Source organism: Pleurodeles waltl, chromosome 1_2, assembly GCF_031143425.1.
Source record: "Pleurodeles waltl isolate 20211129_DDA chromosome 1_2, aPleWal1.hap1.20221129, whole genome shotgun sequence".
In the NCBI taxonomy this organism is placed as follows: domain Eukaryota; kingdom Metazoa; phylum Chordata; class Amphibia; order Caudata; family Salamandridae; genus Pleurodeles; species Pleurodeles waltl.
Genome location: NC_090437.1, coordinates 1,175,403,149 through 1,175,425,649, shown reverse-complemented (window position 1 = coordinate 1,175,425,649; position 22,501 = coordinate 1,175,403,149). Strand labels below are relative to the sequence as shown.

At 43.8% G+C, this 22,501-nt stretch overlaps 1 protein-coding gene across 2 annotated transcripts in view; it reads right to left on the bottom strand.

The window, feature by feature from the left end:
• TRMT44 (tRNA methyltransferase 44 homolog) overlaps positions 1 to 22,501 on the bottom strand; it is a 246,607-nt gene that overhangs the window by 34,610 nt on the left and 189,496 nt on the right. The gene's annotated exons all lie outside the window — the stretch shown is intronic.

Sequence of the window (22,501 nt, the reverse complement as noted above, 5' to 3'; positions counted from 1 at the left end):
GGTTATATTATGATTATTTGGACAGCGCACAATCCCCTGGGGGAGTACCCCGGTGCTGAGCAGGAGGGTCTAGCTTAGCCTAAGATGGGCGGGGGAGCTACTCAGAAAGTGAAGAGGACGCAGTGATAAGTACACTCAGAAGCCTTTCCTGTTTCATGGGTCCCTAGACTTTAAGTACAGTCATTTTGCCTTTTTTTCCTCTACTGAATAGATATCTAATTTAGAAAAACACAAGACAAACAAATTTTGGAAAAAACTAATAGGTTTCACCTGCGTGAGTCCTACTTACACTGTTGATGTTTTTACAGATATTTGAGAGAAGCACTGTATCAAAGCGCTTTTTTTTTTTTTTTAAGTCATATTGCACGCAGCCTGTGCTGCACTGCAACATCTTTAAAAACATTAACACAGAGAAATAGCTCTACACGTGCTATTTGGCTTTGTTTATGTTTTCTAAAGATGTTGCGTACTAAATCAAGCTGCTGTGCAACATGACTTCAAGTAAATGAAAACAAAGCGCTATGGTGTGGCCAGCACTGACTGCTTTACTTTTATTTACTTGAAGACATTTTGCACAGCAGCCCGTGCCGCTGTGCAATATACCTTAAAACAGAGAAGGGTGCTGGGGGTGGCAAGCAACCGTCTCCTCTGGGGAGAGGATGTGGCGTGACAAAGTCGCGGCTCACATCGCTGTAAAGGGGCGGGATGGCGCACGCGGGTGGCGGGGCTAGTGTATACACATAAAATGATTATTTTTTTTTTTTTAACTTACCTTTCTCGCTTTGTCGCCCCGCTGCTCTGTCTTCCTGGTCGCAGGCTCCCAGCCTGCCCTGCGACCAATCCTGACGCTGCTTAGAGCAGCGTTACGATTGGCTGGGAGCGCCCAGCCAGGGCACTCCTAGGCAGACTGGAAGCCTGTGCCTGCTCGCCAGCCCGGCAACACAGTGACAGGCTGCAGAGAGCCTACTGCGCATGTGTGTTTGGCCGGCCCGAGACGGCCAGCCAAATATACATGCACACTGAGGGGAGTGCACAGTGCACTCACCTCACTCCCCTCATCATCTCCAATGCCCCGCCCCTTTAACAAACTAAATGATAAGAAACTTGGTTTATTATTGTTTCGTTTGTTTAAGGATTTACAGTGGCTGCTGCTAGCAGGGGGGTGACCCTTCTCCTTTCTAATGGAGGAGCTGCCGCTGGCATGAAGGCCACAGCTGCTGACTGGGGACCCAGGTTTGAGGCTCAATGTCGACTCAACATCCTGTGATTCTGGGTAAATTATAATATGCCCCTGCCAAAAACCCTGCTAATGTGTATGTGCACACTTTGCTTACATTAATACTGTTAGACCTGACAGCTTTAGGGTGGTCATCCCCCAACTTTTTGCCTGCCTCCTTCCACTTTTCTGACACTGTTTTTGCTGGTTTTAGGACTTTGTGCACTTTACCACTGCTAACCATTGCTAAACTGCATATGCTCTCTCCCTTAAACATGGTAACATCGGTTCATTCCCAATTGGCATATCTGATTTACTTGTAAGTCCCTAGTAATGTGCACTACATGTGCCCATAGCCTGTAAATTAAATGCTACTAGTGGGCTGCAGAACTGATTTTGCCACCCACATATGTAGCCCCTTAACCATGTCTCAAGCCTGCCAGTGCAAGGCCTCTATGTGCAGTTTCACTGCCACTTTGACTTGGCATCTAAAAGTACTAGCCAAGTCATGAAGTCCCCTTTTTTTACATACAAGTCACCCCTAAGGTGGGCTGTAGGTAACCCTCAGGGCAGGGTGTTAAGTAGGTAAAAGGCAGGGCATATGCATGTGTGTTTTATATGTCCCGGTAGTGGAAAACTCCTAAATTCATTTTCCACTACTGTGAGGCCTGCTCCTTTCATAGGATAGCATTAGGACTACCCTCATATACTGTTTAAGTGGTAGATTCTGATCAGAAAGGGGTACCCAGGTCATAATTAGCATGGCCAGAATGGTAATAGAAAATCCTGCTTATTGGTGGGGTGAGGTTGGATTTTATATTACCATTTCAGAAATGCCACTTTTAGAAAGTGAGCATTTCACTTCACTTAAAAAAACATCTGTGCCTTACAGCCTGTCTCCAATCAATGTCTGGGCTGGTTGACAGCTTCCTTGTGCATTTCGCCCAGACAACCACAAACACATGACACTCAGTCACACCTGCACTCATCTACATACTGAATGAGTCTTCCTGGGCTGGAAGGGAGGAGGGCCTGACACTTACATATCAAAGGCTAGTGGCCTTCCCTCACACAATGGACTGCCAAACCCCCTACTGGGACCCTGTCAGACAGACCTAAACTGAAAGGGGAACTTGTGCATTTCAAAACCACTCTTTGAAGTCTCCCCCACTTCAAAGGCATTTTGGGGTATATAAACTGGGTCCCTGACCCCTCCAACTCAGACACTTCTGGACCTGAACCTGTCAAGAGGAACTGCCTGGCTGCCTAAAGGTGTCATCTGGACTGCTTTGCTGAGAAGAACTGCTGCTCTGCTGTTGCCCTGCTGCCATGATGGCCTCTGACTTTGCTCAGAAGTGCTCTCCAAGAGCCTGGATTGAGCTTGCTTCCTGTTGTCTAAAGTCTCAGAGTCAAAAAGACTTCATCTCTTTAGGAAATTCCATGTACGCCGAAAATCGTCGGAAACGCTGCACAGCCTGCCTTGCGACCGAGAAATCGCTCCACAGCCAAACCGGAATGACGCAGCCCGACTTACCGAGTGGACATTTGATGCAGCGTCTGCATTGCAACTGAAAATTTAACGCACCGCCCTACTGGATCAACGCCCAGCCAATCCGGAACGACGCAGCCGATTCCCTGAGTAGAAAATCAGATTGACGCAACGCCTGTGACTTCTTCGGGCGTGCCTAGGACTTCCCCACATCGTCTCTGGGCGTCAAAAAGACTGTGCACAGAAAACGACAGAAGCCCCTTGTAGCGTGGAAAGAAATGACACATTGTCTGTGCCACATTGGAAAATCCGATGCACACCCTATTTTTCCACATATCTCCTCCTCTGCAGTCTATGTGCGTGTTATTTTTTACACAAACCAGGTACTTTGTGTAATCAAGAAACAACTGTTGATTTCTAAGATTGAAGACTCTTTTTAAACTTGTAAAAGTGATATTTCAACTTGTGCTTATTGAATCTTTATCGTTTTTACCTTATTTTATTCAGATAAATATCTATTTTTCTAATCCTGTGTAGTGTATTTTTGTGGAGTTTTCACTGTTTTACTGTATTATTTATTGCACAAATGCTTTACACATTGCCTTCTAAGTTAAGCCTGACTGCTCAGTGCCAAGCTACCAGAGGGTGGGAACAGGATAATTTGGATTGTGTGTGACTTACCCTGACTAGGATTGTGGTCCCTACTTGGACAAAGGTGTATACCTCTACCAATTAGAGACCCCATTTCTAACAATTAGTTTGTGTGGATATTTACCAGCAGCTAAAGGCATGAAAATAATAACACCAGCTCCTATTAAGTGCTAATGTTAAGACAGGAGCAAATAACATTTGCACCCTTTTATACCCTACTGCCTGCATCTTTATGGCCCCAGAATCCATTCCATTACAGCAGAAAACAGCATGTGGGTGGGTTCGGGGTGGCAAGCAACCTTCTCCTATGAGGAGTGGAAGCCCGAGCTACCTACTGGTGACCCAGGTTCTAGTCTCAGCGTTGGCTCATCATTCTGTAATTCTGGGCATATCACTTTATCTCCCACAGCCCTGCTACAATACCTTTGGGTCGAGCTTCAGCTATATAAACCTGCAAGAAAATAAGAAAAAAAAAGAAACAAGAGGGTGGGAGGAAAAAGGCGGTGGGGTGAGTGGGTTAAAGAGAATGACAGCGAAGAGGGGTTGTGTGAAAAGGAAATAAAAGAGTACCTAAAGTAGCCTGTGGCCAGTAGAAGAACAGTGGTCAGAGGAAGCAGTTCATGCGCCATGCTCCATGGCAGGGATGAAGACTGAAGCCTAGATGGAGGTCAAGAAGCGAGGAGGAGGCCTTCACCAATAGAGGCAACAAAACTTGAGTGAGGTGGGAGACAACCAATGGTAAGCAAAGGTAAGTAATGGGAAGGCTCTAAGCCCCTTTAAAGATTTTTTTTTTGTCACAAGAGATTTATTTCGCAAGCACAGCACAAGTGCTGTGCAGCGGAAACCTGAAACAGGTTTAGTGAGGACTGTTCCAATGTCAGTGACATTCCATGGTACCACTAGAAGGCCAGAAAACACATATGTTTGGCTTTAGCATTTCCTGTGAGACATTAGAAAAGTAGAATCACGGTTGCATAGAAAAAATCATTCAGGGTTTAAGAAAAAGGTAAGGCTCTTTAACAGGGCATAGCTTTGTTAACCATATTGATTGAAGCAATTACAGCAAATGTAACAGAAAACACTAAAGGCCTAAAACACAGAACACTAGAAGAACTGAAAAGGAGTGGAGAGGGAGTACTTAATATGCTATAGTCACTCACCTGTAAGCAAAGCTTGAGAATAGCCTGTGCCAACAGAGTGGTGGAATGTGTTACATTTTATATACAGTTATCAGATGAATACTTCAATTAAGAAAACCACTGGCAAAAACAGATCAGGATGAGACAAAGGAGAACGCAATCTAAAATCCATTACCAATTAACACTTGGAATGGTACTTCATTATGGTCACTATAGGCAGCTGCCCTACAGCACCACAACGAGAGAGCGCCATAGGTCAATAAATGATTTTCTTGCATAGTGACTGGAGCACCCAAATGACAATAGTGTAATTTTGTCTGTGACCCCAACTTTACATCGACACTGAGTAAAACACATGAGCAGAGCACTGAATGGAGCCCAAATTCGTTCACGCGTTGCCCTTGTCCTGCTGAGGCAAAACACATTTACAAAACCTACAATCAGGGCTCACTAACCATTGTCACCTTTAAGTATTAGGATACTAACAGAAAATATACAAGATGTACATGTGTATGCATATCATATATGCAGGAATAACCTACATACATCTATAAACTGAGAAACGTTGACCTGAACGATGAACGCATGAAGCAGTTAGTAACAGAGGAATCTGAGAACAGCCAACTATATTAAAAATTCTACCAATAGTTAAATTCCCTACTGTGATAGCTTAGACAATACTGCCTCATTACGTCCATTAAGTGCTTTCTCGTGAGGTCCCAAGCTCATACTTTTAAAAGCAATGAATGACTTAGCATTACATTTTCGGACACTGCACAATGAGGATCATGAATCCTTTGATGCTTTGGCCTTTCAGCGTGCACTGTCCCAGCCTATTTCCCAAATCCAATTCTCGGTTAATCCCAATCAGTGAGGACTCAATTCACCAAACTATTTGGATATGTAAACGTAGCTTTTATGTGCCGGTGGCCTCTTTTATGAGAATAAAACCAAGTCTGACAGTCACAAATATATTTACATACTAGTAAAAGTATTAACTCATGCAATGATGTTAGCGTGAGTAAATCACCTCCCAGGAAGGGCCAGGATGCTGGTGGCGCCCAATGACACTCATTTTTGGGGACCACCACTTATTGTTCTTCATCTGACATTACCAGAGAGAAAGACCAGAAAAAACACAACGGGGAAAGAAGCAGAAAGAGAAAGACGGAAAACCCGTCACAAAGGGAGTCGGGAGGGGTCTGCACTGCAGGAGTGAGATAAAGGGGCAGGGAGCGTCGGGTAGTCATTTAAAAAGCATGCGGTGGATTCTAGATTACACCGCATTGGTATTCGTCGTGGCGACATGTAATCGCGACGGTCGTGAGCTTCTGGGCATAGCTTTTAGCATCAGAACTAATTCTTTTACAAATTAAACACGGGTGGGGATGTAATTTATCAGTGAAAAAAAGCAACAGGAGGGAAAAACAAATTTGCAAGAGCATCTGTGCTTGCTTGAGGATTTTTGCACCACAAAATACATATATACAGAACCGTAAAAATCGCAGTTTCCAGGAGCACACCTGGAGACCTTAGTAAATTCGTAATAAATCATAAATTTACTCCCACAAGAAGTGTAAGCAAATATATTTACTTTTTTTTTTTTTTTTTTTAACTAAATCGGGTCCAATTTTTCTTGTACTTAATTCTTGTTTTTATTACAAATACAGAGATGGTGGGGCAGAGCCTTCCTCACAATGAAAGAAGATATGAAAGAATTTATGCTTTCTAAAATATTTTTTCCTAAAGAGACACTTGTGCGCACAACCTAATGGGAGGTGTGACAACACACTGCGTGACATGATACTGGCTCTCTTCACGAAGTCCTGGTGAGGAGCAGTAGTCGAATGATGAACACAAGGTGAGCTGACAAACCCCTTGCTCGGAATTGGTTTCCAGCTTGTGTTTGGATGACCTGCAAGCTGATCTCTATTAGGGGTTTTAAATGTCCACATAATACTGGCAGCAGACTGTGAAGCTTTTTTATTTTTTATTTTTGGAGGAGACAGGGTAGATGTGCTTCGGAGTCTCAGAGCATAGTCCTTTCCCTTCCTCACATGGTGAAAACATTTCAAGTGTTTACAGGTCTGTATCTTTGTCAGACACTCCTGGCACCAGCATGCTCTGCGTTACTCCAGGGCATCCACAAGAGGTTCGCCTGTCACGAGGCCAGCTCATTGGTCAGATGATTGACAAGATAGTGTCACTTGCTTCGCCCCCGCAGTGACTGTTTCCGCCTACTGCATATTCTTGAACCGATGTTTACTTAGCCCACGAAACTTAACCAAGGATGTCACAGTCTCAAACATAACATTCAACCTGTTCCTAATTAAGTAATTTCAGAATCAGGATTGTTTATAACAGTGTCATCCTAAGGATTTTGGCGGCCATGGACAAGACATACTTTAGGGGCCTTTGTTTAGTAAAACTTTGCATTTTAATAGCAAGATCCTGCTGATTCAAGCCTATATGATGCCAACAACATTAAATTCCATATTAAACTTTGTTTAAATATGTCTTGCCTGTACCCCAGAGGACCTTAAGATGACACTGGGTAGCAGGAGACAAAGTCAAAAGTAAAGGTAGAGAGAGAAGTTTTGGTAGCAAAATAGAATGGACAGATGTCAACTAGAAAGTGCACTTTTCCAGGGAGCCCTGGGCAATCGCCCACTTTGTCAATGGGTTAGAACAGGGATACTCAAAGTACGGCCCGCGGGCCTCATGCGGCCCCCCCTCTCACCTTTACATGCGGCCCCTTGGGCAACAGGAGAACTGGGCAGCTGTTTGCTCGACTCCGCACTAGCAAAAATATTTACACACAAAATCATTTATTTCAAACTTAACTGGTGCTAAAGAAAGGAAGTAACTAGGGACTTCTGCACTTAACTTTAAAAACGCCTTCATTTTTAAAGACATCTTGCAGAATAAATGTAAAACTAAGACAGTCTCTTCAAAATTAATTGTGTATTTAGTTAACATGCAGAACCTTTTCGCCTTAGTACAATTTATTTCATCAGTGCATTGAGATGTATTCCTTTAAAGTGATAGTTTTCAAACATACATTTGGAAACATTAATTATTTCCCTTACCCTGAGAACACCACCAATAGTAAATTAAAGAGGCAAGTCACTTGGTATGTGCACTTTATGGGTGGCCTGGGTTCCTATCATACAATTAACAACATTATAGTTTATTAAATCAAACATAGAAGCAGGTTTTGTGCAGTGCACACCATGAATCATGTATTTCAAGGTCATCTTAAATGTGATAATGCAGAAAAAGGAGGGAAAGTGACACTAAACAATTGCCCAGGATCACACAATTTGGAAAAGTGGGTAAGCCAGGATAAATTCCAGGTTTTCTGGTTTCCCATTGTTTATTTCAGCCACTGGATGTATATCCTTTGCCTTTAACCTACCTTGCCACCAATCCCCCTAGTTACCCCACCTGACCGCCACCGCCCTGGCATCAATGCGGCCCCCAAGCATGTTACAGACCAAACTTTTTGGCCCCTGGGAAAATGTTTGTGAGTACCCATGGGTTAGAACGTCTCTAAGTGCGAAGGTGACTTCTTTCAGCAAGCCCATACTTTTGTGTATACCACCCTGCCCTTTGATCCAAGTAATGCCAAAGACGACGCACAATGATTAGCGTCATAGACTTAAATGATCTCTTCCAATCAACCTTTATTCGAGGGCTCTAAACTTAATTTTTGATTCGACGCTAAGCTTATCATAAACTTGTTACATTAATTTCTTTCCATGATAACTGTCAAGCAGTTGAAGTATTCACAATATATTTTGCATAGCTTTTGTCCTTAGTTTCTTAAGGGTTTCATTGGGAGGGTTGTTCTTATACCCTCGGTACCCTATGCACAGGTACTCCTCGAAGGCCAGCAGACACTAAAGCAAGAGCACTTGGCACTTATCTGTCTTCTTGTAGATATGGACAGAAGAGTTCACTCTTTCACGTATGTGGCTAATCACTTCCTCGCATTGGTACTGTGGAGTGCTTCAGCATTGCAGTAAAGAAATAACACACAAAGAAAAGAGTTGATACTACCAACATTGTGGCAAATGCTAGTTTTACTTGAGCACTTTGCTAAGTTTTCAAGACAGACCTCTGATGGAGCTGTGCATGAACAGAGAGCTCCCCATGACAGGAAGAAAAAGAAAGCAGAGTTTGACAAGGGTCCCTTCGCATATGATGAGGCTAAGCAGGCAGGAAAAAGATCAAAGAGAATAGTCACGGAGATGATATTCGGGAAAAGGGACAGGATTTTATTTTCATGAGGCCCAAACACATTTTTCTTCTCAACCCGCAGTGCAAAGTCTGCAGGAAGGTCATTCCAGATCTCAGGGAAGTACTGCTGAGGAAAGGATTCTGCAACTATAAAGAAACCTAACCGAAGGCATCCTCACTAATAAAGAAAAAAAACATGATACAAGTAGTTCTAACACACATCGTTTCCAAGGTAGAGCTGAGCCACAACACATTTCTGCTTCTCAATATGTGTATTTTCATTATTAGAACTATCCCAAACAGACAAGGAATTCCTTGTAGAGATTTTGTTATTGCAAACCCTCTAATTCAAACTACACTTAGGTTACTGAGTTACAGTTGGCTCTACATAACGGTGTTTGTTTTTAAACAACGTTTTTCATTGCAACATTTTTTCTAAGAAATCTACAGCTAAGAGAAACAAGTTTGCTCATTCAAGAGCTACAATCCTTTTGTATCTTGCACACCAATAAACAAAAATGAAACAATTGTAGGAAAGAATCCTCTTTTTGGCATGGTTAACCCACTTTACGCCTGCTGTCGGTGTGTCTTGACTGTGTTCACTGGGATCCTGCTAACCAGGACTGTGCTCTATCCCCCTAAATGTGGTTGTCCCTGAGTTTGTGCACCCCACAATTGGCATACTGATACCCCCACGTAAGTCACTAGTATATGGTACCTAGGCACTCAGGGCATTGGGGCACCAGGGGTTCCCCAAGGGCTGCAGCATGTGTTATGCCACCCATGGGAGCCCATGCAAAATGTGTCTGCAGGCCTGCCATTGCAGGCTGTGTGAAAAGGTGCATGCACCCTTTTACTGCAGATCACTGCACCAGGTCACTGTAAGTCACCCCTAAGGCAAGCCCTCCCAGCCCAGAGGGCAGGGTGCACGTATCTGTGTGTGATGGCACCAGTACATGAGCAGAGCTGCCCCCTCGAACTCCAGCTCCAATTTCTTGAACGTGAGCGCGGGTAAGCCATTGTACCCATGTACTGGACATAGGTCACTACCTTTGTCCAGCTACATAATGGTAACTCTGAACCTAGGCATGTTTGGTATCAAACATGTAGCAATCATGCCCCAATACTGTTGCCAATATTGGTTGTATGATTCCATGCACTCTGGTGGCTCCTTAGAAAACCCCCAGCTTTGTCCTTTTAGTTTGTAGGGTTTTCCCAGGCAGCCTGCGCTGCTGCCATCCTAAAGCTGGGTTTCTGCCCTCCTGCTGCTTGAGCAACTCAAGCCCAGTAAGCCAGAACAAAGGATTTCCTTTGGGAGAGGGAGGCAACCCCCTCTCCCTTTGGAAATAGGTGTTACATGGCTTGGGGAGGTAGCCTCCCCAAGGCACTGATATCCTTTGAAGGGCACATTTGGTGCCCTCCTTGCATAAACCAGTCTGCACCAGTTCAGGGACCTCAAATCCCTGCTCTGGCGCGAAACTGGACAATGGTAAGGGGAGTACCCACTCCCCTGTCCATCACCACCCCAGGGTGGTGCCCAGAGCTCCTCCAGGTGGCCACTTGATTCTGCCATCTTGAATCTAAGGTGGGCAGAGGCCTGTGGGAGCATCTGAGTGGCCAGGTCAGACAGGTGACGTCACAACCTCCTCCTGATAGGTGGTCACCTTCCTAGGTGACCAATACCCCTTACAGGGCTATTTAGGGTCTCCCTCTTGGATGGGTCCTTAGATTTGACGTGAAATATTCCAGCAGGACACCTCTGCAGCATTTACTTTGACTTCTGGCCACTGGGACCACAACTGGACTCCACAGGACTATACAATCTGCAGCTCCAGTGACAACTTCGATCTGCAACATTTTTTCCCTGGCTCCTTCCAGCAACTGCAACATTTCCCCGGCTGGTCATCCTCTGAGGGTGGCAAGTCTTTAGTCTTCACCAAGACGCAAGAAGGAATCTCCAACTGCAACGACGACCGGCTGCGTGGGTCCTCTCTCCTGCAACTCTGCGTGGATCCTGCAACACAGGTGGTGGTCTTGAGTGGTCCCCTTGGTCTTCTCTACCAGATGTCCAAATTTGGAGGTGGTGAGTCTTTGTCTCTCCTTGCAGGACAGTCACCCTGTGCATCGTGACTCTTGCAGCTATCAAGGCTTGTTGGCTCTTCTTCTACAGAATCTTCAGGCTCTGTGTAACCTCTACCCCAGAACTCTTCTCTGCAATGCGTAGCCTGCTGCCTGCTGCTCCAGCGACATGGGACCCCTTTCCAGGTGTGCTGAGTGGGTTTCACTGTGACTCCTGTGGCTGCTGCCTGTGAGTCGCCTGTGGGGGCTGCATCCTCGACTTCTGGCTCTCCTCACTGCTGAGGGTCACCTGGGACTCCCCTCCTTGGGTTGAGTCCCTTTGGACTTTCCTGTTCCACAGCAGCTCTGCAACTTCTCTTCAGCGACTCTTGCCTCTGCCAAGGCTTGTTGGTGGTTTTTCCACCACTACTTACGGACTACAACTGTTCTTCCAATGTGGGACATTGGCTGCATCGTTTCTGGAACTTCTCCTCTGCTCCTGTGCTGCATAGCCGATTACTTATCTTCACTATCGACCTGGTCCTGCATCTCCAGAAGGGTGGGTAGTGGCTCCTCCCCAACTGGACACTACAACTGGACTTGGTCTCCTTCATTTGCAGGTCCTCTTCTGTCTGGATCCATCTGCTGTTTCTCCCAGTCTTGCTTGGGTCTTGCACATTCATTTTACAATGTGTCTCTGTGGTTTTGGGAAAAAACAGGTACTTACCTCTTCTCTCCTGGTCGCTAGGGGGCACTCTGGTAGTTACATTTTGGGGTTCTTAGTTCCTCCAGCTTCCCTCTACAGATTCCAATTACCTGGGTTGCATTTCATTTTTTTTAGTATACGGTTTTGGTCTCCACCAGGGTCTTTATTGTTTACTGGTATTTCACAGTTTTCTATTGCTTTCTATGCCCATTCCTGATTACCAAGGTGTACATAATAGTGTGTTTACTCACCTGCTAGTAGAGTATAGTCTATACGGTATTTTAGTATTTGTGTCACTAAAATAAAGTACCTTTATTTTTGTAACTCTGTGTGGTTCTTTCATGTGTGGTATTGCATGAGCTTTGCATGTCTCTTAGATGAGCCTTAGCTGCTCATCCACAGCTACTTCTAAAGAGCCTGGCTTCCTAGACACTGACTACACCTAACTAATGGGGATACCTGGGCCTGGTACAGGGTAATAACAACATAGGTTCTCACCACACACCAGGCCAGCGTCCTACAATAATTTACAGCGTAGCCAGGGTAAACAAGCACTAATAAAGCCAAAAGGTATGTCTCATTTGTTAATGGAAGTGGCTCTTAATTTGTTGGCAAGTTTGTGTGACGCTGGGCTAGCGGGTGAATATAACAATGTGTCACCAGATGACGGATGAGTACAAGAAAACTTAATAAAAGAATATGCAGCTGGATCAGTGCTAAGTGGATGAATGGGAAACATCACAAGCGGATTGGTAACTACAGATAGGTTCCACAAACTTTACAGGCAGAGGCCTCGAACAGCAGCTTGTCCTGTACCAGCCTGCAAAACGTTGTAATGCATTACATTACAAGGTAGTGCTTTGCATAGTATTGCTGCATGTAATAGTATTTTACAATCCTGTATAGTATAGCATTGTTGCACTGCACAGTATTACAATGCACAGAATTGATGCATTGGGTAGCACTGTGGTGCACTGCACTGCAGCATAGTAATTTTACATTACACAGCAGAGCCATGTACCGCACTGAATGAGTAAAGAACAGCTCCAACAGTGGGAGCAGAAGTAGGAAGCAGTGTGAGTGTCAGTGACATGCTGAGGCAGATTTTAAGGCTGGGTGCAGAGGCCGGGCCCGAGGAGGAGAAGCAGACTCGGAGCAGGTCTTTGGCCCTCAGCCTGAGATCGAGACTGTGAGTTTCTGCTTTCGACGTCCTCACAAGCTAGCGCAGCAAACACACAAGTAAGAAGTGTTACATTAGTGAAATATATTTCTGCGACACTACTTCAAAGTAACATAAGATCACTCCAATATGAGTCAATTCACAGAACACAGCAAAACTAGAATATTAAAAAGAAAAATACATTTTTGCAAATTATGTAGTGCTTAAAAGGTTAAATCTGTTGTATTTTAAACAGAATAAAACACGGAAATATTATCGTGCAGAGTACTGTGGGCATTTCTATATGCTGTGCCTAATTGCTGGAATGCAACTACTGTACAAAGCAGGCTGTATGCCACGGAGTTCTGATAAATAAGGAAAGAGTAGAACGTGTGGTTCCAAGAGAAGCTGTGGCTCCCTCTGCGCTCCAGTTGTTTACCTCAGACCCGAGGTCTGTGACACAGCGGGTCCTACATTGAAGATTCCTCTCAGAACCAGAGTTCCAAAGTGCTGCGTTAGGAGTATCCTCATGCAACATGGCTGCATGTCCACACCAAGATGCGGTGGTTATCTCAGATAAGTGGATTCCCCTCGCGTTCCAACGTCATGACAGACTGGCCGTTTTACAAGAGGGGATTACCATCACAGTTGCACGTGGTTCTAAGCTGGAGAAAGACAGCGTACAGCAAAGTGACGTAATAGGTTGGCATCGTGGAGTGCGAAGGGGTGAGTCTTACCCGCTGCCAGTAGTTGCCACTAATGAGCGTGTCCGCTGATGTTAACAGTGTGATCCTGTCCGACTACTTTTGTGTCAGCCTGTGCAGCAGTCCCTGTACGGTTTCTCTAAATCCGATACACACTTAACCAAGGACACTTATTTTATTTTATTTAAAGTGTGAGCATAACCATGACCCAAGAGTACATACAATTGGAAACAGAATCAAAGACGTGAAACATATAAACACCTAACAAAACTTAAACAAGATATATGTTGAATCCGAGCTATTATTAAACATCCACCATTGAGTTAGGAAGCAGTAGGCTAATTCTCCAAGAAGATGGCTTTCTGGGGCCTGAGCTGAATCAGCTCAGTTCCAGGTCCCCTGGGGGATCAGTGTTTGTGTGCAGTTCTACTGGGATGGATGTGCATCAGCCCTATTAGTATTGTTGTCGTGCCCTTGTACACAGGGTAACAGAGTCTTTGTGCGAGGAATCTGTTCATTAGGATCCTTTTCACCTCTATTTTGAAAATGTGGGTCGATGGGTTTGTCCGAATTTCGGGTGGCAGGGAATTCCATATCCTCGGAGTCGATCCTGAAAAGGAGTGTGTAGGTTTTTTTTCTGAATCTGGGGGAGTTCTAGCCTGATGGAGTTTAGACTTCTGAAGGAGAGGCTGCCCTTCGAGAGTCGAATCTTTTCTGCCAGGTACCTGGGATCGTTATAATGCAAGGCTCTGAGAGTGACCTAAGCAATTTTCAGCTGAGTTCTGGCTTTGAGAGGGAACCAGCGGAGAGACCTAAGAGAAGGGGTAATGTGGCAAAAACGTCTTATGTCTGTTACCAATTTTGATGCTACGTTGAGGGTCACTTTAAGGGGAGTCGTTCTCAACTTTGGGAGACCTGTAAGGGTCACACAGCTATATTCTAGTCTGGAGACCACTAGTGATTATACTGCTAGGTTGAAACCTGGTGGTGGCAGGAACGATTTCACTTTCTTCAGTGGGTTGAATTAGAATAACAAACTGCTCGTGGTTGCACTGACGTGCTTGCATATTAAGATTCGTATCCAGTGTTATTCCAAGGGATTTGGTGGATTCTATTATGATAGGTTTGCAGTTGAGGGTGTCTAGGTAATTAAACCAATCCTTCATGTGTGCGCAGTATGAGGAGAGATAAGTAGCAATTCTGTTTCTGGAGAGTTCAGCATAAGGTTGTTTTGAGACAGCCAGGTCTGTGTTTTAACTAAAGTGTTATTTAGATGAATGACATCCTCTAGGGAGGATATTTTTAAGTATAACTGTGTATCATCTGCGTATGTGTGGTATACAAGGTATATGAGGCTTTCCGTTAATGGGTCCATGAAGAGTTTAAGGAGTGTGGAAGGAATGTTTGACCCTTGTGGGACTTCACATCGCACTGGTGAAGCATTTGAAAGTGAGCTGCCTAATATGATTCAATGTGAGTGGTTCTGCAAATAGGATGCAAACTAGGAATATACATTCCCAGATAAACCTAGCATTTCTAGTAGGCTGTTGTGACTGACAGTGTCAAACACCAATGAGAGGTCTAGGAGGATGAGGAGGTAGGAATCGTTGTGGTCTAGCATCTTAAGGACATAACCCATGATGCATAAGTTAGCTGTTCTTTGCTGTGAGTTGGTCTAAATCCTGATTGAAATTTGTTGACTAGGTTGAACTGATCAATATGTTGACACACTTGGTTGTGTACACATTTTTCCAACAATTTGGCCAGAAAGGGAATGTTCCACAACTGATTAAAGTTATTCAGTGCTGTATGGTCTGCACCAGCTTTTTCCAAGAGGGATGTCACTTGCCTAATCTTCAGGCAGCCCGGGACAATGCCTTGTCTAAGCGACAAATTTACAGTCTTCATCAGTATGGGGGAGAAAAGGTCACTAAGTTCTGTCAGTATTGTAGATGGGATAGGGTTGTTGAAATGTGTAATTGGATTAATGGATAGTAAGGTCTTGTGAACCTCATCCTCATTTAATGTTTTGAACTCCCTCCAGATTGCTTGATATTTAGTCTCAGGTGGGTTGTTTGTAGTTTGATCCTCAACTCGGGACGGATGGCGATTCACAAATAGTGTTCGCTGCTTACAGTGGCTCATAACCTTTCTCTGTCACTCATGATTGATTTTTTTGATATCTAAGATTTTTTCAAGAGAGAGAAAGCTTCACAGTTTCCACTGAGATGTTACTAATCCTGGTTACATTCTTTGTCTCTGTTTGATGATTGACAATTTTGAAAAGTCTCTCTGGGCGGTTCCTTGCAATGTCGAATTGGGATCCGAAGTAAGTTTTTTTTGTGTTACAATTGTGTTTTTTCTAGCTATTCCCTCGTTCACATAGTTTTATTAAATGAAGTGTCAAAGGTTCATGTCTCCATCGACACGTCGCGTGTCTAAGATGCCTCCTTTCATCATTTAGGTTTTGATTATACTAAGGGTGGGATGATTTGATTTTTTGTCCTTTGAGATTTATTGGGGCTTCTAACTACATCATGTTTGACATCGTTTGGTTGTAGTGCTCTGTTAATTTGAGAATGTTTTGCATTTTTGTTCTGAATGAGGATTCTCAGGCAAAGCAAGGTCAGTTCTATCCTGTTCATGTTTTTGGTGTCTCTCGCCCAGCATATATGCTTGATTTCTGGCTCTTTAGTTTTCTGTATGTGCACATTTATATGAAATATGATTGAGTGATGATGGACCAGTGTTGGGAGTGACTGAGTCAATTGTCAGCGCTCCTTCTCTGGTTATGATTAGGTCGAGACTTAATCCTTTGTTATGCATTGAGCTTGTGCTGGATTGGGTCAGGTTTTGATCTGAGAGGAATTGTTTCGGAGTAGAGACATGCATATCATCCCTGTTATTCCAGTATAGATTGAAATCTCCAAGAAAGATGGCAATGAGATGTTGCTTGAAGTGTATTGCAATTGTTTCCATTAAATGTTCACTACAACGCTGGTTGTCTCCTGGAGGTTGGTAAATGAGGTGCACTCTAGCTAGTAATCTCTTTGCTGTAGAGATTTCTGCACCCATGTGTTTACAGGATGTGACTGTCCACTGGGAAAGTCATGACTAGTAGAGAATTCTAATGAATGATTGTGATCACTCCTCCATGTTGTTGCAGTTGGTCTAGACGCAGAATGGTGTAGTTTGGAGGAAATAGGATGTCAAAAAGGGGTGCGGACCATTGATTTAACCAGGTTTTTGTCAGGAATAGAATGTCTAATTCATGATGAAGGATAGTTTTGGCAATGTCTGCAGCAAGTTGATCGCAGATGTGCAGTTGAATATCATGCATTTTAAAGTCAGTTTTGAGTGGCACATGGGATTACGATTTGTTGAAAGCGGGTGCACAATTAGGTTCTCATGGTTTGCATTCTGCCTTTTGCCCCGTGGGCTGCGAATTGTCTTGATGCTAACAGTCGGTATCTTGTAGATTGGTGGTGAGGCTGGAAGCAAGGCTTCAATATCTGTCTTGGATAGATGACTAAGTGCTCGTTTGGGCTGAAGTGCATCATAAGGTGCAGGTGTGGATGGCCAAGGGTGAGTGACAAAGCTTATGTTTGAGTGGGAGAGGTTGTTATCCTTTGGTGTTAACACATCTTGCACGTAAGGCTTCATTTCTTGGAAGGCTAGTAAAGTTGTCTTGATATTGGCAATTTTTAATTCCTCATTCATTTTTTGGATTTTGTGTTTAAGCCTGTTCAGCTGGGTGTACCAGTATGAAGTCAGATTGTGTCTCTTTAGGACAGCTCTTGCGCGATGTTCAGACAGAGTTTCTGAAATATTGTGGGACAAAATACTGTGTCAATAATACTGAGGACAGAAATATTGTGAAGGTTAAGTTTCTATAGCTAAGCAAAGGTTTACTACATATAACTCCACATATATGTATACTCTGATTACCCAGTGTACATCTGTTCGTGGCAAATAGTGCTGCAGATTCACATGCTATGCATATCTCTTCCGACATCTAGTGTTGGGCTCGGAGTGTTACAAGTTGTTTTTCTTTGAAGAAGTCTTTTCGGAGTCACAGGATAGAGTGACTCCTCCTCTCGGGTACAGTGCGCATGGGCATTAACTCCGTAGTTAGATTGTTTTCCCACAAAGGGTGAAGGAAGGAGTGATAGAGTATAAGAAGATAAAGAGATGTCCATGCAACTGTAAATGTATATACATATGTACAAATGTTAGACTTAAACGACTACAGGCTTCCAGGGAGGAGAGAGGGTGCATGTGAATCTGCAACACTACATGCCACGAACAGATGTACACTGGGTAAGTGACATTTTCCGTTTGATGGCATGTGTAGCTTCAGATGCACATGCTATGCATAGACAAAAAAAACAGTTAGTCCTCCCAACAAAAAAAGCGGTGGCTAGCCTGTAGGAGTTGAAGTTGTTTGAAATAGTGTTCTTAATACAGCCTTGCCTACAGTAGCCTGTTGCTGTGAGAAAACATCAACACAATAGTGTTTTGTAAATGTATGAGGAGTTGACCATGTGGCAGCTTTACATATATCAGCCATTGGTATGTTTCCTAAAAATGCCATTGATGCACCTTTCTTTCTTGTAGAAAGTGCTCTAGGAGTGATTAAACGTTTTCTCTTAGCTTTGATGTAGCATGTTTGGATGCATCTAACAATCCATCTAGCTAAGCCTTGTGTACTTGGAAGAAAGGTTCTTCAAGAGTGAACGCCTGTATTTCACTAACTCTTCGTAAAGAAGTAATAGCTGCAAGGAAGGCAACTTTCCATGTTAAAAATTGAATTTGGCAAGAGTGCATGGGTTCAAAAGGTGGGCCCATAAGTCTGGTAAGTACGATATTTAAATTCCAGGAAGGAACAGGTGGTGTTCTAGGTGGACTAATGCGTTTTAATCCTTCCATGAAGGCTTTAATAACAAGAACTCAGAATAGGGAAGTGTGTTGAATAGCTTGTAAATAAGCCGATATTGGAGTAAGGTGGATTTTGATGGATGACAAAGCTAAATTTGATTCCTGCAAATGAAGTAAATACCATAGAATATCTTGTATAGATGCTGTAAATGGTTCAGTGTTATCAGATTGGCAGTAGTTAGGCAAATCTTTTCTACTTGTTTGCGTAACACTGTCTAGTATTAGGTTTACGTGCTTGTTTAATTACTTCCATACATTCTGATGGAAGCTTTAGGTAACCAAATTCTAAGACTACAGGAGCCAAATCGCCAGATTGAGAGCATTGGGGTTTGGGTCCCTTATTTGACCTTTGTTCTGTGTTAACAAGGCTGGTCTGTATGGGAGTTTGGAGTGAGGTACTACAGACAGATCTAGGAGTGTTGTGTACCAATGCTGACATGCCCACGTTGGGGCTATGAGTATCATGGTGAGTGATGTTTGACGTAGTTTGCTGACCAGAAAGGGAAGGAGTGGGAGAGGGGGAAAAGCATAAGCAAATATCCCTGACCAATTGATCCATAGAGCATTGCCCTTGGATAGGTGATTTGGGTGTCTGGATGCAAAGTTTTGGCATTTTGCATTTTCGCTTGTTGCGAATAGGTCTATTTCTGGTGTCCCCCACTTTTGAAAGTACTCTTGAAGTACTTGGGGGTGAATCTCCCATTCGTGAGTTTATTGGCGATTCCTGCTTAAGAGATGTGCCAGCTGATTGTCTATCCCTGGAATGTATTGTGCTAACAGATGAATGTGATTGTGAATTGCCCATTTCCATATTGTTTGGGCTAATAGGGATAGTTGAGATGAATGTGTCCCGCCCTGTTTGTTGAGGTAATACATGGTTGTCATGTTGTCTGTTTTTATTAGAGCAGTCTTCTGTTTGAGAAGAGGTTGAAACGCTTTAAGGGCAAGAAATACAGCTAATAATTCTAGATGGTTTATGTGAAACTTTTTCTGTTTGGTATCCCTTTCCCCTTGAATGGTATGATTGTTGAGATGAGCTGCCCAACCTTTGATGGGTACGTCTGTTGTGATTATGGTTGGAGGTACATGGTCTTGAAATGACCGCCCCTTCATTATATTGCTGAGATTCCACTACTGAAGGGACATATGTGTTTGCTGGTCTACCAACACTAGATCTTGAAGTTGGCCGTGTGCCTGACACCATTGTTGTAGAGAGGCACTGTTGTAAGGGACTCATGTTTAGTCTTGCACGTGGAACTATAGCTATGCAAGATGCCATCAACGCTAGAATTTTCATGCTGAATCTCACACTATATTGTTGATTTGGATGTATTTGTGGTATGAGATTTTGGAAAGCTTGTATCCTTTGTGTATTTGGATATGCAAGGGCTTTCTGAGTATTCAGAATAGCACCTAGGTAAGGTTGTACTTGTGCTGGTTGAAGGTGTGATTTTAGGTAATTGAGAGTGAGCCCTAGTGTACGTAGGGTTTGTATCACATATTGAGTGTGTTCTTGGCTTTGTGTAAAATTGCTTGATTTTATTAGCCAGTCTTCTAGATATGGAAAGACATGAATGTGTTGTCTTCTTAAGTAAGCTGCAACTACTGCTATAAACTTGCTGAACCCTTTTGGAGTTGTTGCTATGCCGAACGGCAGACCTTTGAATTGGTAATGCTTGCCTGCTATGACGGACCTAAGGTATTTTCTGTGAGCTGGCTGGATGGGTTTGTGGAAATACGCATCTTTGAGGTCTAAAACAGTCATGTAATCTTGTTTTTGCAGTAGTGGAATGACATACCGCAGGAGTTACCATGTGAAAATGTTCTGACAGCATGTATAGATTGAGAGACCTGAGGTCAAAGATGAGCCTGAGGGTGCCATCTTTTTTGGGAAAGTATAGTGAATGTACTCCTGTTTCCTGTTGAGAATATGAAACCAATTCTATTGCTTGTTTCAATATTAGAGATTGTACCTCTTCTTGCAGCAGAATGTTGTTTTCTGGGGACAATTTGTGGTGACGTGGTGGTATGTTTGGAGGGGTGGACATTATTTCTAGGCAATAACCACTGCGGATAATTGATAACACCCAATTGTCTTTGGTGATAGTTTGCCAATGAGAGTGGAATTGCTGTAGTCCTCCCCCCACAGGAGATGTGTGGAGTGGAGGGGTGAGAAGAAAGTCACTGCTTAGATGGTGTAGTGGTTTTTTTGAGGCCTGGAACTTGTCTGTTTCCGAAATATTGTCCTCTGTAGGACCCTCTAAATCACCCTCTTTGATATTGAGTTTGGTGTCCCTGCTTTGTCTGGGAGGTAGATGCATCAGAGGATTGCAGCTTAAATCCTCCTCTAAACTGTGGTCTGCGTAAGGAGCCTCTATATGGTGTGGTATATAATGCCCCCATTGCCTTAGCAGTGTCTGAGTCTTTTCTCAGTTTCTCTATAGTGGTGCCTACTTCAGGGCCAAATAGATGTTTCTTATCAAAAGGCATGCTAAGTACTCCCTGTTGTATTTCAGGTTTAAAACCAGAGGAGCGCAGCCATGCATGCCTTCTAATTGTAATGGCAATGTTGATGCTTCTTGCAGCTGTATCAGCAGCATCGAGGGCAGACCTTATTTGGTTATTACTTATAGCCTGTCCCTCTTCTACCACCTGTTGCGTCCTTTTCTGATGCTCTTCTGCGAGGTGCTGAATAATATCTTGCATCTCATCCCAATGGGCTCTATCATATCTAGCCAGCAGTGCATGGGAATTGGCAATTCTCCATTGGTTAGCTGCTTGTGTGGCTTCTCTTTTGCAGCAGCATCACATTTTCTGCTTTCTTTATCAGGAGGAGGAGCATCTCCCAATGATTGGCTGTTAGCTCTTTTTCTGGTTGCGCTAACTACCACAGAGTCTGAAGGAACCTGGTGTCCGTAGGGGCAGGTTTAGATTTTTTGTCAATTCTAGGGGTAATGACCCTAGCTTTGACAGGTTCACTAAAAATGTGTTCAGCATGTTTAACCATTCCAGGCAACATTGAGAGACATTGGTATCTGGAGTGAGTGGAAGACAGAGTGTTGAAGAGAAAATTTTCTTACAGGGATTCAGAATACATAAGCACCCCATGATAAGCTGCTGCTCTAGAGCCTACCTGAGTGTAGGCAGTAGTATCTTCTAGTGGTGAAAGTTTTGAGGGGTAGAGGTCAGGATCATTATTTGGAATGGGATCAGGGTCATAGAGATCCCATAGGTCCACTGTATCTCCATGCGAGTATAATGAGTGTGTCGGAGAAGGCAGTGGTGGTGGACTATTGTGAGGTGAAAAAGAAAGTTGTGGAGAATGAGGAGGAGAAGTAGGGAGAGGTGCTGGTTTCTCCTTTTTTTCTGCACTTTTGCTGGTGGTTGAGCAGAATCTAACTCTTCTTCAAAGGCCAGCTTTCTTATAGTCTTTAAAGGAGGTGCAGTGAGGATTCAACCAGTCTCCTTATGTATATTCTCGATTATCTTTCATCCATGGCCTCCAACATTGGCTCAATCTCAGTCTCTTCTTCTAAAGCTTTGTGAGATTCTTGTATCGGCTTTGAGATTTGCTTTAATTTTCTCTAAGGTCCTTGTTCCTCTGTGTCTGAGGATTTTTTTCGGCTCCGAAGTTTGGATCTTTTTCGGTCCCAAATAAGAAGTCAGTTGTTTCAGACCCAAAGCAGGGTGTCAAATTTTTGACTCCGAAGAGTGAGGGTGTTTGCTGGAGTCAGAGGTGAAAGTTTTAACCGACCTGCTCGACTCCGAAGTGCATGGAGGAGTGTCCTTTTTCGGCGCCAATCTGGAAGGTCGGTCGCCCACAGTCTGTTTTCAGGTTAAACCATGGCCTTCCGGAAGTGGTGTAGCCAAGGCCTTGGGTTGTTTTTTATATGAGGGCATTGGGCAGACATACTCACATGCTGGCCAGCCGTGATGGGTCTATCATCTTCCGTTTCTTGTTCGGAGTCGGTGTCTCAGATGGAGACTGCTGTCTGCGCCTGCTCTTCCTCCATCACGTCGAGATGTTCGGTGCTCTTGGACGCCATTTCTAATCTTCGGGGCCTGGGATCTCTTAAGGTCTTCTTCGATCGAAACGATCAACAGGCTTCGCAGTCTTCCTCCTGAGAGTCCGGAGAAAGGCACAAATTACAAACCAGGTGTTGGTCTGTATGTGGGTACTTTGCGTGGCACTAAGGGCA